Here is a 6,252-nt window from a genome sequence, read left to right on the forward strand (position 1 = left end):
CTGCAAGATAAGTGACATTTAATTTCTGAATTTAATAGGCAGCCATCATCAGTGCAGTTGAAAATATATCCAAAAGAATTGCAAATCTTCAGGATAAAGGAACATGAAGAACAGGAACAACAAAAGACTAATTGTTTCCCGACAATAACAACTATAACTACTACTCAGATTTAGTCGTTGACTTATCAGTATGATTTGATGGGACTGAATAATTACCCTTAGATATGATCACTAGCAATGCTGTCACTATGGACGGAAATGCATTGTACATCAGAGGGTGCTGCTTTGCTAGAATGTGAAAGAACCTCAGTGTAAATCTCTTGTAATTCTGAATTTGACTAAATTATTGAACAGAATACTTAATCTTCAATATCTTATTGGGTGTTAAATATATATTTAAAGTTTTCAAGAGGTCAGAAAAGCTAAATTAGTGGATATTCTGTTTTTCTTTGTAAAGTAGAAATGAAAATAGAGATGTTCCCCATGTGTATCTAATGCATATTCATATACACACACATTTTCATTTATGCGAACACAACATTTTTCATTTGTTTGAACACAAACTGCTTACAAATGTAGATTTTAAAATGTGTACACAACCTGGGTTGCTGGGAATGTTTGGAGAATGCTGTATGAACACAAATTGGAAGGGTATGGGTCTAATTATCATTCTTTCTGGGCATATCTACATTGCAATGTAAGCCCAGGGTTCAAACTCAGGCTCAAGCCTAACCCCCCTTCCATCTACATACAAATTGCACTAACCCAGGGCTCAGACCAAGGGTCCCAGGTCCCTCTAGGAGTAGAGGGTCTGAGCTGGAGTCAAGCTAGGACTCAGAGTTCAAGCCCTATTGATTTACAGTGTGGTTCTAGCCCCACTAGACTAATGCTCTGGGAGTCCACCAAAAGTATCCCACAATTCCATGGGCCAATTTTCTTTGTCCTCTGAATAGTCAAGATTGGCAGACAGTTAAGTTTTCCCACTTTGCACCATCAACAAAGATTGAGAGTGGCCACATTGTGGGAGGGCACAAAGAAGTCTGGGTTATAGGTAGCTGGGCTCAGGATCGCATAATGCAGTGTAGATATTGGAACTCCAGTGTTCAACAATTCCTAACCTGGGGTTACAAACGGGTGTAGACACTCAAGCCCTAGGTTAATAATCCCAGGGTCTACTAACTCCAGTTCTACTTATCTTGGGCTTACACTGCAACGTAGACATACTGTATGTGTTCTTTGCCCTCCATGATCTATCACACAAGTATTATTCAAATAATCAGAGATAAAACCTCCGGCCATCATTTTACAAATCTGGGCGCTGAAAGTTAGGATCCTAATTCCCCAATTAGGAATCAAAATTAAAATGACCTAACTGTCAGACATCAACAGGAATCGCAATCACTCAGAACCTTTGACAATCAGGCCACTTATTTAGGTGCTTAATATGGATTTATTAGTTTAGCTTTGGGGGCTCAGGTTGAAAATGCCGGTCGTTCTTCACAATGTAATATAAAAGCTGATGAAATAAATGGAGCTATGCCAATTTACACCTGCTAAGGATCTGGCCCCATTTATCATGGCTACAATTGACACAATGCTAAAAATGTAGTACAGAGAAATGTTTTAATGAACACTACCTACTCTCTGGCAAACAAGAGGTTAACATCAACTCAGCTTCCTTCTGTCCCTGCACAGGCCTTTACGGGAGATAATGAAGCCAGGCTGGAGCCCTCAGAACAGTCTCTGATCAGAAACTCGTACGAGTGGCTGTGTGGAAGACTGAAGGGAAGGATGTCTGGAAGTAAGGAGGACTCTGTACCAAGACACTACTTGTATGCAAACAATTTAGGCTGGAATTTGCAGGAGCTTGTGTGAGAGAAAGTGGCAGTTGAGGTGACTGAAAAGTGGTGGTTGGTCTCCTCTGGCCACACAAGCCACTTTCACAAAGAGGGTGCAATTGGACACAAAAAGCCCTGAATGTACAGGTGGATGTGACAAATAATGGGGTGTGGGAACTCGGTGTGTCTATGAGCATGGACACTTATCTTGATGGTTTAGAAGTATCAAGAGGCTTCTTATGCACCTGAATAGGTGCTTCTTTCTAGGGATACGTCTACATACAAGAACCATAGCAACACAGCTGCAGCTACTCCACCATCGTGCTGTAGTGCAGACACTGAGGGCTGTTCTACACTAGAAACTTACATCAATATAGCTATGTCTCTTGGAGGTATGAAAAATCCACACCCCTGAGAGAAACAGTTATACCTACCTAACCCCTGGGGGAGACAGTGCTAGGTCAACAGAAGAACTCTCTTAGTCAGGTGGATTACTTACAGCAACAGGAGAACAATGTAGTGTCTACACTGAAGCACTATGTTGCACTGTAGCATTTTAAGCATACACATACCCTTACTACAGCAACAAAAGGGGTTCTTCCATTGCTAAGGTAGATCCACCCCCTTGAGAGGAAGTAGCTAGGTTACAACAGAATTCTTTCTCTGACATAGCAGTATCTACACCAAGCCTTAGGTTGGCTTAACTAACTCTGCGAGAAGGTTGAATTTTTCACCCCTGTGAGTAATGTAGCTATATCGACCTAAGTTTTAGGTGTTGACCAGGCCTATGAGTGACTCTGCCATAACCAACTTAGCAGGTGCAAGTTGAAACCTGTCTGCTATGTAACCTTCATTCTCCCCATCCCCTTCCTCAGGTCTGGCCTGAGATTTACACACGGCTGGACACACAGTTTCAGTTCAACCCTTTTTTCTCCGCCCAAGCTCCATTTTCCAAAGAAGATGAATATAAGAACTGAAATGTTAGTTTTATGGGAAATTCTGTGATTTTGAAATTTCTTTTGTTCATCATTGCAACAAAAACAAGAAATTTGAAAATTTCCCACAACATGACAAGAAAAATTTCAGGTCAATCAAAAAGCTTTCTTTCAATTTTGACATTTTTAATTTTTCAATTTTCTAAATAAAATTAAAAGATACTTCTAAATGAAAAGTAACTTTAAACAAAACATTCCATTCCATAAATGTCAAAACAGAACAGTGTAACCTTATCAAAATAAATATTTTCATTTTTTTCCTACACAAAATTTTGTCAATTATCAACATGTTCCCATGGGAATTTACAGTTTCAATAAAAGAATCTTTGCCAGCAGAAAAATGTTCCATCAGAAAATTTCAACTAGCTTGAATGAACACAAAATAAAGCTTAGTCAGGACTTAAGTGGTGCATTAGACCTTGTGCAGGAATACTGCAATTTAATTTCTTGTATGAGTAAATTGAGCAGGATTTGGCTCTGTGACAGAAAGGAAGGGAACTCAGTGTTGGCAGTCAATACATACTTTTAAAAAGTTGTTATCAGAATGCATCAAATGCCAATAAATCGTTGCCACTATGTAAAATAAGAATCTCTTTTTTTTTTTTTTGGCTGCTTTGCCAACCCAGCTCAAAGTCAATTTATTTTCAGCTCAGAAAATCCTTTAATGCAGTAACAAAAAGCTTTTCAGGAGGGAAATAATGGCATATGTTGTTTGATTATTAAACTGTGAGCCAGTCATTTGTAACTCAGAAAAATAAGTGTATTATGGCTAAAATAACATGACAATATGCTCAACTTCATTTGTTTTCTATTAGAAAAGCCACTGTCATAATAAACAGCTGTCCTAGGTAAAACAAAACAAAAGAAAAATAAAAAATGGGTGAGAGTTAGCATGATATTTTATTTTATCTTTTTGATGGAAGGTTGAGAGAATATTAAGAAGGGGGTAAGAGAATATAATATGGTTGAAGCTAAGTTTGATGGACAGCTGGTAACTACTCCATAGGTAAGACAGCAAGAGCCTTTCCATTATAAAGAGAAATGTTTCTACCTCCCAAATTTCTTTGATAAAATTTCTTTTGGACTAGAAATTATGAAAGCTTATGCTCAAATAAATTGATTAGTCTCTAAGGTGCCACAAGTCCTCCTTTTCTTTTAGTAAAATGAGGGGGTGAAAGGGGGTTGGGATTTTGAGCTGATTTGGCAGAATGGGATGCAATGTAAAAATGTCAGTGTTTTCCTTGATTGTATATCCTATCTCCACCATGGAGAGGCCTGGAAATTTCTAACTGAGTTAGTTTAGTAGGAGCCTTCCCTTGATTTCATTGGAACTTGGCTCTGGTTCTAGATTTCTGGCAACCACCAAAGTCTTTTGGTGTTTTGAAGTGAGAATTCACCGTAGTCTGGAAGTCATTCACTTATGAAATGGGAATTTCAGACCATCCCAGAAGCACCTTTTTTTTTTGAGATATTTCACTGCTACCGTTGTCATGAAAAATAACATTAATAAAAGGTGTGATAGAAGAATCGGTCAGTAATTTTATTTCTAATTAAAATGCTGATAAGCATGGGATTTTCAAAAAACATTCAGAATTGATCTAATTCTCCTCTGGTGGATGTCAGTGCTAAAGCTCCCATTGACTTCATCAGGAGCAAAGTTAATCCAGTGCTGAGTGCTTTTGACTATTGCACCCTTAGCTTTTTGTTGGTTGGTTGCTTAATCTGCTCTGCAACGTGTGTTTGGGAAGGATTGTTTAAATGTGTGTCGGAGGAGCACCATGTAAACATCTGCAAGGTCATCTCATTGTCCTCCTTCAAGTCCCTCCTTAAAACTCTCCTCTGCCATGATGATTACAAAAAGATTTGCATATGGTTAAGGAGCTGGTGTGCTGTTACCACTCCTTTTCATGATGACAAGTATAGTTGCATTGCTTCTGTGTGCTCTCATTAGCTATTTGTTGAATCTACCTATTCTCCATCAGAGATTCCAAGGACAGAAGGAACCACCGTGATCATGTAGAGTAATGTCCTGTACAACACAGGGCATATATTTTCTAAAAACATCCAGTCCTTGATTTAAGCTTGAGTCATCTTATATTTAGACCACAATCCTGCATATGCTTAATTGTATGTGCTGTAAAGTAGTTTCATTTAAGACAAGACTATTCACCATGTTTAAAGTTAACCAAATGTGGAAATCTTTGCAAGATTAGTGTCATTGATTGTACTGTATTTGGAGCAGGTATTGTCTTTTTGTTGTGTGTTTGTACAGCATCTCGCACATTGACATCACTATCCATGACTGATGGATAATCATGCCTCTAGGCTCTAACACAGTGCTAATAATAATAATAATAATAAAGTAATCAGTATTCGATAAAATGATGATAGACACCTTAAACAAACCTAAGACAAACAGAACTTGTGAAGCACTGCAAGAAAGTCTTTAAAACTGAAGTTGGCTAGTAAGAAAGAGGGTTGAGGGTGATGTCTCATATCAAGTATAATGTGAGGGCAGTCACGACAGATAGGAGAATCCAGATAAGACTGGTGCAATCTGAGAGAATCAGAATCAGATTGGGGTTGTCCAGGAAATATAAGACAGGCAGAGGGCATTTGTGAGTTCAGGGATGAACAGGAGGGGCAAGCTTCAGGGCAAGTTGGGTGGATACCTTTGGGATGACAGACTTGCGAATGGGAACCCTATGTTTGGGAAGTCTTTGCATTTAAAGTCTAATAACTTTATACTATTTCTTTAATCTTGTCTATTGAATCAAATGGTTTGTTATTGGCCCTTCAGTGTGGTTAGTTATGTTCTCAGAATGGCTTCAGAAATGCCTGCTCTGAGTAAGGAATGGATATGCCACCTGCACCAAATGTCCCTCACATATCATTGTTATCTAGAGAATGGATTATCGCAACCTACTCTGAAGAAGCTATGGCTGAAGACCACTAGAAAACTTCAGCTATGGGATGTGTAGCATGCAGTTGCCAATACTTACTTAGTGGTATTTCTTCCATGAAGAACATTATTATACCTGTACTCTACCGTCCAATTTGTTTCCAGCTACAATTTGAAGTCTTGGTTTTAACTCCCAGTATAATGTCCATTGACTTTCAATGTGACTTGTACTCCTAAGTCAGTCAGGTGCTTTTGAAAATTCCACCGCAGGGTCCCAATTACCTGACAGATCATCTGTCACAATTATCCTGAAGGGCCGGCCAGCCAACCTGTATCAGCTAACCCTCAACTGATTCTGATCTGATGACTTAATTATAACTAGTGATCCCAGTTGTGAAAGAGTCAGAGAGGACAACACAGAGGGATGAGAACTCACTGAAGGAAGGAGACACAGGAGAGGGAAGCAAGGGCCTGATGGACACAACCTACAGGGAACTGGTTAGACTCCTGCAGAAAG

Source organism: Lepidochelys kempii, chromosome 3 (assembly GCF_965140285.1).
Source record: "Lepidochelys kempii isolate rLepKem1 chromosome 3, rLepKem1.hap1, whole genome shotgun sequence".
Classification (NCBI taxonomy): Eukaryota; Metazoa; Chordata; order Testudines; family Cheloniidae; genus Lepidochelys; species Lepidochelys kempii.